Below are 12,195 nucleotides of genomic sequence, written 5' to 3'. Positions count from 1 at the left end.
TAAAAGCCTAGAAATATCTGGGTCTGGACGGATTATCTTTGGGTTTTTATGAAGCTTTCTTCTCGGAGGTTGCCTAATCCTCAGGTGGATCTTTAATGCTGTCGCAAATACGGCCACTCTCCGCTCCCTCGATGCATGAAGCAACCATAGTTGTCATCCCCAAATCTGGAAAGGACAGATGCTCATGCGCCAATTATTGCCCCATCTCACTCTAAGCAAAATACACAAGATGATGTACGGAATGTTGCACAATGGCAAAAAATTCACCCCCATTCACAGATCTGGATTTAATCCATCGTTATTTTGCTCACCAAGCCACCCCAGTTCAGACATGGCCATATGCAAATCAGTCTTGACCCTGTGCCTCATGGGAACAGTCCAGCCCGAACTGCCAAGCCATGTCTTCCCTGGACCGGAACCAAGCATCCTAGGACCGGTTTCTGGCTATCAGCCGTCTTCAGCCAGGATAGCTTGACTCCAGTGGCTTTGTGAGCACGGGACCCACGTCTGGGCATACCCTTCCCCTATAGGGTGCACAGCAAAATACACAAGATGATGGACGGAATGTTGCACAATGGCAAAACATTCACCCCCAGTCACAGATCTGGGTTTAATCCATCGTTATTTTGCTCACCAAGCCACCCCAGTTCAGACATGGCCATATGCAAATCAGTCTTGACCCTGTGCCTCATGGGAACAGTCCAGCCCGAACTGCCAAGCCATGTCTTCCCTGGACCGGAATCAGGCATCCTAGGACCGGTTTCTGGCTATCAGCTGTCTTCAGCCAGGATAGCTTGACTCCAGTGGCTTAGTGAGCACGGGACCCACGTCTGGGCATACTTTAGGGTGAACAGCAAAATACACAAGATGATGGGCGGAATGTTGCACAATGGCAAAACATTCACCCCCAGTCACAGATCTGGGTTTAATCCATCGTTATTTTGCTCACCAAGCCACCCCAGTTCAGACATGGCCATATGCAAATCAGTCTTGACCCTGTGCCTCATGGGAACAGTCCAGCCCGAACTGCCAAGCCATGTCTTCCCTGGACTGGAATCAAGCATCCTAGGACCGGTTTCTGGCTATCAGCCATCTTCAGCCAGGATAGCTTGACTCTAGTGGCTTAATGAGCACGGGACCCACGTCTGGGCATACCATCTCACTCTTAAACATGGACAGGAATCCTGGCAGCCCTCCTTAATCCCCTTGTGCAGGGCTTGATAAGTCCTACCAAGCGGCTTTTGTACAGCAGAGACAGAGCGCAGAAAAGACCAAAAGGTCCCTACACATTATTGATAAAGCTCATCGTAGGGAGGGGTCTAGCATGTTGCTTTCGGTCGACTTGGAGAAAGCTTTTGACCGAGTCCACTGGCCCTTCCTGGAAGGGACACTGGCACACTTCGGGCTAGGGGAAAGATTTTGATCCTGGGTCCTAAGCGTCTATGGGTCCCCAGTATCCTCGGTCCAGTGAATGAACATAGTTCTGAGAGCTTCCCAATACGTCAGGGCACACAGCAGAGCTGCCCTCTCACCCCTCTTCTTCGCTCTCTATATTGAACCCTTTGCGCAGTGAGTTAGAGACCACTCCAGGATCAGGGGAAATCCTTTCTGCAGGGAGGAGCACTGGTTCTCTTTATATGCAGATGACATAATGGTCATGCTAGATATCCCCCACTAGAGTCTACCCCATTTTCTAAAAGAGTTGGAGGAGGTCGGGGAGGCATCTGTGATCCGTATGAACCCCGACAATTCCCAGGCTCTCAAGATTTTGGTTCCCCCTCCCATAGTTGAGACCTTGAAATGGGTCTATACGATTAGCTGAGCGACCAAGTCAATCCCCTGCGTGGGAGTCCAGTTGGACTCGACCCTAAAGCGAACGAACATCCTTAACTATTGAGAACTGACAAAATGAGTATGCACAGAGCTGGAGTAATGGAGCACTACCCACTCTCCCTGCTGGGCTGCGTTGCAGCCTTAAAGAGGGCCACCCTAACCAGAATACTCTTCCTAACCTCTTCGCTGCTGATGACGAGCTCAGCTCGTCATCAGCCACGGTGGTCATGTGCGGATGACGAGCTGAGCTCGTCATGAAACGCGGCTTTTTTTAATTTGCCGCACACAGCGGGAAAAGCCGCCGCAGTGATGCGGCTATTGCAGGCTCTGCCTTTAACTCCCCCGACGGGTACAATCCCAACCCTGCAGGCTGCTCTCCATCCTTTTATCTGGGTGGGCAAACAGCCAAGGATGAGCAAGATGCAAAGCTGGCTCCCTTCGACGGAGGGTGGACTCGGAGCACCTTGCTTACACTGATATTTTCAGGCAGCCCAGCTGTGATACTTAGTTGAGTGGTCTAGAGCTGAGTCCGGGAAACACTGTCTTTTTATGGACAGGGTCATAGACGGGACCTCACTGGAGAAACTTCCATTCCTTCAGCAACTGCATCAGACACCCAGCATCAATATTTCCCCAGTCACAAGCTCTCTTCTGAGGGTGTGGGACTTGTGCATCCACAGATTTTCCTCTGACCCCGGTCGTCGATTACCCTGCTTTCACAACTGAGACCGGGCCTTCCTTTAGAGTGGGGAAGGGAGTAGGCTGCAGATACCTCCAAATTAAACACTGGATACTGCACCCATCAGTGCGAGGCAGAGCAGAGCGAACATTGACCCCATACGAGAAATGGCTCCTCAGCAAACATTCAGACAAACGCCTCATCTCAGACTATATGTTCTTCTCTGAGCCACCCAGAATGAGGACAAATGCCCAGCCCAATGGCGATGTGAAACAGAATTAGGACACCAATTTTCCCAGAAGGAGTGGCGAGACATTTACCACAAAGCACGACACACCACCTATAATACATCAGACAAGGAAACAGCCATGAAAATCACATCATATTGGTACCTAACCCCAGTGAGGCTCCAAATGGGGAACCCGGCTTGTAGTGAAGAGTGCTGGCGTGAGTGTGGGGCAAAAGGTACGCTCGCTCACATACTTTGGGACTGCCCAGAGATAAACTTGGTCTAGGACTCAGTCTTCGAGGAAATCAACACCCACTTTTCAACTTAGCTCCCTAGATTGCCACCGTACACTCTACTTGGTCTCCCTAACCCTCTCACTAATCCATTTGCATCACCTAGGGGGCGCCAGATAGGTATTGCGATGGGGGCCGCTCATCAGACCATCCTATCCCTCTGGGGGTCCTTCACCACACCAACAAACCTGGGATGACTGCATCGTCTGTGGGGCATCCTGAGGATGGAGAAACTCACCCTTACAATCACAGCCCGGGACAAGACATTCAGAACTACCTGGCTACCTTTTATAGCCCTGTTATCCAAAGAATTCAGTGAGATGACTTGCCCCATTACTTGCCATTATTAAGTCTCACTGACCTAGCCTTAGATGAAGGAAAAGAGGGTAACTAATGAGCGACTCACACGCAGAACCCCTGACATTGAACACTACACAGCTAGGTACAGGGGAGGGGTAGGGGATGTTATTGAGGGGGGCCTTTTCTTTCCCTTTACCTTGCCTTTTGATCAAAAGTCGTGCTTTGTTCTGGTGCCGAAAGAGGTTACGTCTAGCACCAAAGATGTGCAATGCATTTTGTGCGGAAGTTGTGATAATAAAAACAGATTTGACCCTAAAGCACTGTTAAAGGCTGAGTTTACTAATCCACTGAGCTACCCACATATAATATAGATCTGTCCTTATCAGCAGGCATATAACTCTATGCAATCGCCGCTCACTGGAGTGACGCGCGATTGGGGGAGGGCGGGGCGGGGTGTCGCGCGGGGGGGTTATTAAAATACATTAAAAAAAATTAAATCCTACCTGAGGTGAGGTCCTGAGCAGGTCCACGCCGCCCTGGGTCCGTTGGCGCCCCCCCTCTCAGCCAATCCTGGCGCTGCTAGCAGCGCCAGGATTTCCTTAGGGCACGGCTATTCTTCGCCCGCAGCATGAGCATGTGCAAACAAGTGCAAACACAAATGCGCATGAGTGGGCACGGTGCGAAAATTCGTCCTCCGTCCCCACTCATGCGCACTTGTGTTGGGCTGCTGCCTGTTGCCCCCCACTGGTCTGACAATCATGTCAGTCAACATGATGCCAGACCGCCCACCTCCTTCAGACTCTGAAGGGGTGGGAGGTCCGACGTCATGCTGACTGACATGATTGTCAGTTCTCCCTCGAAGTCTTTGAACTTAAGTAAACAGAATCAGTTTACTTAAGTTCAAAGACGCAGACGGAGCTGCGGGCGAGGGGGCTATGCCCCCACGTCCCAATGGAGGGACCACGCTTGACCCTATGTGCTACTTTATGGTGCATCAAGACTGCCACTAGAAAAACTCTGATCTCTTTTTCTAGCAGGAACATTAATCACAAGAGTTATCTTGAAATTGTTATTGCTGCCTGAAAGCTGGACACACAAAAACAAGGGGAGCAGGTGCTTTTAAATCTTAAGATATTGTTAAACACAGCACCCCCAGGTCAGTGTCCCCTTCTCCAGGTCAGCACCCAATGTGGCCCACCGGTCGCAGTGCCCTGAAGCTGGTCCTGCTCTGACCAGAAGTGCCTAGAAGCAGCCTGCCTGCTAAGAGATGGCATGAGCCTACACGCCCTGACGTAGGTGTGACTGTCCAGGGAGTCCAGCCTTATTCCAGTGCTGAGAGGGTATGCTAGGAGATGGAAAACTTCCTAGACTGATCTGTTAACCCTAGAAGAGATGGGTGCAGTCTCTACAGATCGTGGTTCCAAGAGGGAGACGTGTATCAGTAGCCGATCTTGCCACTGCGCAGAAAGAGTAATTGCAGCTTACCATGCTGCGATAACTCAGATCTCTGCATTCAATGAATTAATGAAGAGCATTTGAATGAAGAGCGCTCAGCTCAGGTGGCATCCCAGCGCAAGCAGCGGTGCAGCTTCAACCACGGGCAGAATTAGGGGAACAGATACATTTTTAGTTGCTTTCGAAAGGAGAGGTAGTTAGGCTCGAGACGGATACCAAGAGACAGAAGATTCCATTGTTTAACGGCATTGATCGAAAAACGACGGCCTCAGCTAGGTGTTCTTCTTATTTCTGGGACTGCTGCTAATTGTTTATAATCTGACCTTAAAGACCTTATAGAGCAATAAGATTGAATAATGGAGCTGATGCTGGGAGGGCCTTTTCCTGAGAGAATTTTGTGTGTAATACACAAAGCCTTGAACTGGATCCTCTCATGGATAGGTAGCCAATGCAGCAATGCAAGTGCAGGCTTAACTGACAGGCGCTTAGAAGTATTCATAAGCACACGTGCTGCAGTTTTGCACTACCTGCAATTTGGGTAGTGGTGGGTGGAGCTCCCAAATACATTGTATTTGCATAGTCCAGGCGTGACAAAATCAATCATCAATACAATAATGACCCAGTTCTTCAAGGCAGTTATCCTAGTATTCAAACGTGTACCGCGTTTTGCAATTTTGCAATATTCTCCCTTATTCTTTGTATATTTGGGGTAGAGCGTATCACATTAACTTGCCAACTTCATAAGAAACCCCTCATCCCAATTACGACAGTCTGAATGAATGTACAAAGGAACTGACATATATATATAATACATCCAGAACCATTCACAATGTGACAATGTGTAAAAAATGTGCGTGGGCAAAATGACCCCTCACGGGCGAACCACCATCGGGATACCTGATAGGTGCTCACCAGATAAGCCCTGTTATCATCATTGGTGGTCATTAAGTCCAAAATAAACGTGTCCAACAAAACAAAACGTGCACTGAAAAGTGAAATGATCTCAAAAAAGTGTAAATAAAATGAAAAGGTTTGCACGTTACTTTCACTTTTATTCTTTCACTTCGTGCCACCTATCAAATTAAAAAGGAAGGCTGGCTGCTAAACATGCAAACCATTACCATAAGCCAACATGTTTCATTTCCTGGAACCTTTTAGGCAAATTCTTTAGGGCCAAGATATTATCGCCACTGCATCAAAGTTGGACACACCATACACTCAGACCTTTCTCAGCCACGGTGTCTCCTACCGGCCGTCTTCGGCTCTCAGTCGTTTTGTAAATCGGACGGAACCTAACGGAGCATGTTGTCTCCTCCTGTGTGTATTTTGGACTTAATGACCGCCAATGATGATAACAGGGCTTATCTGGTGAGTACCTATCAGGTATCCCGATGGTGGTTCGCCCGTGAGGGGTCATTTTGCCCACGCACATTTTTTACACATTGTCACATTGTGAATGGTTCTGGATGTATTATATATATATGTCAGTACCTTTGTGCATTCATTCAGACTGTCGTAATTGGGATGAGTGGTTTTTTATGAAGTTGGCAAGTTAACGTGATACGATCTACCCCAAATATACAAAGAATAGGGGAGAATATTGCAAAATTGCAAAACGCGGTACACGTTTGAATACTAGAATAACTGTCTCGAAGAACCGGGTATTATTGTATTGATGAGTATATGAAGGAGGGCGACCCGTGTTCTGTTTTCCCTCTGGGCTTTTTTTTGTGGATGTGACAACATCAATGCCTAGACTAGAAGTCTTCTTGCGGTGAATGGTAGCAAGGGAAGGGTCCTTCTTAGCATTCTTAAAATCCCAAAGCAGCAGGATGCAACCTTACATGCTTGCACATTAAAATCAAGATTGTTGTCCAGCCATACACCTAAGCTTTTCATTTGTTCTTTTGGGACATGAGGTGTCCCTAGACAGCGAGGCCAAAATGAGTCAATGCTCAACAAAGTTGAATTGCCCTAGAGCATCAGTTCAGTCTTAGCTCCATTGAGTTTATGACAGGAGCTATCCATCCAACTCAACACCTTTCCAAGGCATAAGGCTAGTCCTGAGCCTGAGGCATCATGTTGATTAAGCAAAACCACCAACTGGTTATCATCAGCATAGGTGATGGTATGAATGCAAAAAGGTGTTACTGCTTCAGCCAGGGAACTCATACAGATATTGAATAGAGTGGGGCTCAGGGAAGATCCCTGGGGGACCCCACATCTAAGGGCCATTCGCTTTGAGGTGGTTTCTTCTTCGAAAACCATAAACGATCTGTCCTCTAAAAAGGACTGTAACTATTTTAGCGCTGTTCCTGCAACTCCTGCCTTTCTAAGTCTTTGGATTAGCAGTGGTGGTTCACTGTGTCGAAGGGTGCGCTGAGATCTAGCAATATAAGAGCAGTGCAGCGCCCTCCATCTAAAAGTTGTCTTAATTCTTTCACCACTGTTAAAAGTGCAGTTTCTGTGCCTTGCAGTGGTCTAAACTAAGTCTGTGAGGGATGAAGACGATTGTGGTTTTCCAGAAATAATGACAGGGTGTAATTTACGTGCTTCTCACCAAATTTTCCGATTCCTGGTAAAAGCGAGGGGAAACAGCAATTACAATGCAGATTTTACCACGCAGTACCATTACATCGCATGCGTTACAATGCATGCGATGTAATAACGCGTAGCCATTACTACGCATACCGTTACATAGCATGTGCTTTCACAACCCATGCAATGTAATGGCTATCCACATCCTTGTGAGGAAACTGAGGCTGTTTCCTCAGAATGACGTAAGCAGGCAGGAAAGCTGTTGCACAGGGATGACACAGCTAGGGAGAGAGGAACCACGAGGAGAGTGAGGTAAGTGGGATTGCACTTGGGGTGGGGGTTAATTTGTTGTAGTGTTGTAATGTTTGTGTAGTGTAGTGTTTTATCCTTTGGGGTATTGTCAGGGGGGTCATGCAGGGTAGTGTTTCAGTGTAGGGTCCGGACTGGAGCCAGGGGCAGGGTCGTGCTGGGGGTAGTGTTTTAGGGTTTAGGGTAGTGTTGTAGTGTTTGTGTAATGTAGCGTTTTAGGGTTTAGGGTAGTGTTGTAGTGTTTGTGTAGTGTAGTGATTTAGGGTAGTGTTGTAGTGTTTGTGTAGTGTAGTGTTTTAGGGTTTAGGGTAGTGTTGTTGTGTTTGTGTAGTGTTTTAGGGTTTAGGGTAGTGTTGTAGTGTTTGTGTAGTGTAGTGTTTTAGGGTTTAGGATAGTGTTGTAGTGTTTGTGTGGTGTAGTGTTTTAGGGTTTAGGGTAGTGGTGTAGTGTTTGTGTAGTGTTTTAGGGTTTAGGGTAGTGTTGTAGTGTTTGTGTAGTGTGTTAGGGTTTAGGGTAGTGTTGTTGTGTTTGTGTGTTGTAGTGTTTTAGGGTTTAGGGTAGTGTTGTAGGGTTTACGTAGTGTAGTGTTTTAGGTTTTAGGTTTTAGGGTAGTGTTGTAGTGTTTGTGTAGTGTTTTAGGTTTTAGGGTAGTTGCAGTGTTTGTGTAGTGTAATGTTTTAGGGTTTAGGGTAATGTAGTGTTTGTGTTGTGTAGTATTTTAGGGTTTAGGGTAGTGTTGTAGTATTTGTGTAGTGTAGTGTTTTAGGGTTTAGGGTAGTGTTGTAGTGTTTGTGAAGTGTAGAGTTTTAGGGTAGTGTCGGGGGTCGTGCAGGGTAGTGTAGTATTATTGTAGGGAGAGGACTGGGGGTCGGGGGAGGGTTGTGCAGGGGTAGGGTAGAGTCACTTACCTTGCAAACTTTAACCACGAATATAGGTTTACCACGCATGCCTTTGCGTTGTAATGGCATGCGTGGTAAAGGCATACTCGTGGTAAAAGATTGCAATGTAATGGCATGTCTTTGTCATTGACATTGAGTAGTAATACCTGCGTTGTAAAGGCACGTGTGGTATTGGTATGCGATGTAATCCAAAAGTGAGATAGGGCAATATTTTTTCAGCACTTCAGGATCCAGGTTGGGCTTTTTAAGGAGGGCTCTAGCCATAGCTTGATTTCATTGGTATGGCTCTAGTCCCGATGCCAACGTGGCATTCATCACATTTAGGATCACTGGGGATACAGTATCTGAAATTAAATGTAAAATATTGGGGGGGCAACATCTGATGGTGCTCCCGATTTAAGACTACTAAGAAGCTCTTGAAGGGAGGTCAAGCTCAAGGGGGTGGGAGGGTGACCTCCAGCCGGCAATCTTCATCTGGGGCTCTTACATCCAATGGGAATAAAGTTTGTGAGGCCGTCGACAGAGGAAAAGATTCATAAATACTTTGTATTTTATCAGAAAGGAATTCTGCAATTAGATTGCAGCGTAAATGGATGTCCACCTGATCACTGAGGGCAGAGGAGGAGTTAAAAGTGATTTTGCGTTCTGAAAGATTTCACGTGGGCAATTGACCGTCAAAGGGATTTTCTCTTCGTAGTAGAGAGCTTTGGCAGCTTTTATTTCCATTTTATAAATCTTTATAGCATCTCTATATTTAATTTTGCTTGTTGCTGAGGGAAATTTTCTCCAGTTTCTTTCCAGCTTTTTGCTGGACTGTCTGAGCTCCATTAGTTTAGGAGCATACCAGGCATTTAGCTTGGCTCCAGCTTTATTGTAGATCCGTTTCTTAGGAAGAATAATATCAAGAGACCTTGTTAACATCTATCTAAATCATGCAGCTGTGGCTGGATTATTTTTAAGGTAGGGCCTGGTATCTTCCAGGTTAGTCACCCAAGATTTTATTGGCCGTTTTAACTGAATAAATGGAAGCGTCTCCAACCCCTCTACTAATTCCAATATGGGAGGGAGTAAGGAATCATCAAAATGAAGGTTAGAATCCCCATATAAGATGAAATTAGTAAGGGAGATAGCTAAATTACCTACAATATTGGGAAGGTCCTTGCAAAATTTACCTGACGAGCCTGGAGGATGATAAACCAGGATCCCTGAGAAGGTCCTGACATGGGAGGTACCAACATTTTTTAAAAAAATGCTTTCACAGTCGGGTATGGGGTTTAAAGTGGTGCAGCAATTAAATTTGTCCTTATGGATAATGGCAAGTCCACCTCCTCTCCCTGAATCCTTGTCCAGTCTTAGCATGGCGTAGCCCGGTGGCAGGGTTTGGATAATTACCGGGTCACCATCTTTGTTTAACCAAGTGTCTGTTTAAAAAAGGACATAGGGACTCTCTTCTTCTATTAAGAGGAAGATTTCCAGTGAGTGTTTGGACATTTAACAACAGTTTTCTAGAAACATTTTAATAACTTCCCTAGTAAACCGGTCTGCATTGGCAGACTTCCCTGATGTGACCAAGAACTGTGCCCGTAGTGGTCACCACCCCTGCATTGTAGAAGTGTACCATGCAGCTACCATAGTACTCTGCGACCCTCCGTCCATGTTATGGCCCACCTGCTATGCATAACCATGCAACCCAGAAGCAGGTCCAATGCCTGTTGTGAGCCCACAGATGCCCTGTACCCAGGACTTCAGGCTGCGGCTCCTGCTTCCCATCCACGACATGGCTTACCCAGACTGAGGGCTGCAATTGCAATTGAAGTGTCTGCTCCAAGAAGCGGGCAGAGAAGAGTGATGCCAGCAGAGATTTGTGTTTTTTCAGACTGTATTGTGGGGGATTTACTAAAGAGAGTGCTATCATTACTGAGCTTGGGTAATCTGCACCTGAGCCTTGATTTGTGCTTCACCAAACACTTTGACCCCAGGGGGCCTGCCTAGACTCACAAAAGTAGGGACACCTGAGTAAAGAAGAGTGGACAATATTCCACTGCCTAATTGAGGACACTACAAGCCACGCCACTAATGGGTCTTGGAGACCGCAACGCCGATGCCTACCTGTGGGTCCCTGTTGCTCTTGCTCCCGCTCCTCCACCATCTCTAGTGCGGGACGAAGGACTCGAAGTCCCAGCACTCCCTCTGCGGCGCTCACCATCGATGTCAGCAGTAAGCGCCAGGAGGCGCTTGATAAGCAGAGTAGGGCTTCCGCCCTGCGGAACGCGCGTGGGCGAATCCCGGGCCAAGGGCAGGTCCGTCTGTGCCCGTCCGGGCCTGTACGAGACTGGGCTGGGCCGCCCCCCTTTCACGTGAACAGTGAGTACCATCTTAAGGACTTCCTCCTTTGCGGGACACTTCAAGATTTAAGGGACTTGAGATCATATATTTTTACTGTGCCTGCGGTTTGGTTAAATCATAGGGGTTCTTACTGTCGCTCCACAGCTATCTATAATATAACTGCTGTCTCCTTCAGGTCCTGTTGTGCATTGGATAGGAAGTAGCTATGGGGAAGTCCACGCCCCCCGTCCAAGGCCAAATACAAGACAGAAACCCCCTAATCAAACCCCTCTTCCCCAGCCGACTGCAACTGATAGAATGTTGAAACAGGTTTCCTGTGAAATCGAACGCACAGAGAGGCGTTTGTCTCTTACCCCAAGAATGCTTAGTAAGTCCCAGTTGGTGGAGCTAGACACCCCTGAGGTATCCAAACAACAAGTACCCTCCAATTCCCCAGATCTACCCCCGGCACAAGTAAATGTACCCACAGCGAGAGCCAATTGGGAGGACAAGGGAGGGAGAGGGAAAAGGAAAGGAGCCTCCCAGAAGAAGTCTACAGTTAGGGGGGGACCTCGTGTTGGGTACTGTAGAGAGTGTGTCCACTACAAATGCAGGGAGTAGCCTTTTGGACGCTTGTGAAAATAATACCTCTGACCCTCCGGGCTGGGCTCACACGCTGAAACTAGAGCTTTAAACTTTTTTGGACTAGCTCCTTAAATCTGAATTGAGGGATGTATTGAAAAGTATTGTTACACTAAAAACATCTGGATGCATGGGGGTATAAAATTGATGCACCGTTAAATACAACCGATAACCCTAAGTTTACAAATAGGGCTACCACCCCTCAAGGCATGCAGGCTCCCTTGCTCCCCGGTGAGCACAATGACTCCCCTGTAGGCCAAATCCCTGGTCACAATCAGAATTTGCCCATTTAGACCAATTTCCATACCTATGAAAATCATCTCCCGAGTAGTGCTCACCATAGGGCTCATGTACCATCTCTTAAAGATCATATTTCTAGCACTGAGGCACCCAGTATAGCTATAGTTGATGTTTATCAGGCGCCACAACCAGTCTTAAATTCCGTAAGGGACACTACATTTCCTAAAACAAGTTTGACAAATTCCCCCCTCCCACGTATTGATTTAACTCCAGAATGAACACCTAATGTGGTAATCCTAGCTGCAGTTCCATCTTTGGAGCCAGGTCGGGGTGAAACATTCTTGGAATTAAAAAACGAATCAATCCACTGGTTGAATAAATACAGACCACTTCCTTTATTAGTACATACCAAAATGTTATTTGCACGCAGGGTTAGTTGGCTTGGGCAGAGAC

Source organism: Lissotriton vulgaris, chromosome 3_1 (genome assembly GCF_964263255.1).
Source record: "Lissotriton vulgaris chromosome 3_1, aLisVul1.2, whole genome shotgun sequence".
Taxonomy (NCBI): Eukaryota; Metazoa; Chordata; class Amphibia; order Caudata; family Salamandridae; genus Lissotriton; species Lissotriton vulgaris.
Note: the sequence above shows the minus strand (reverse complement) of the source record.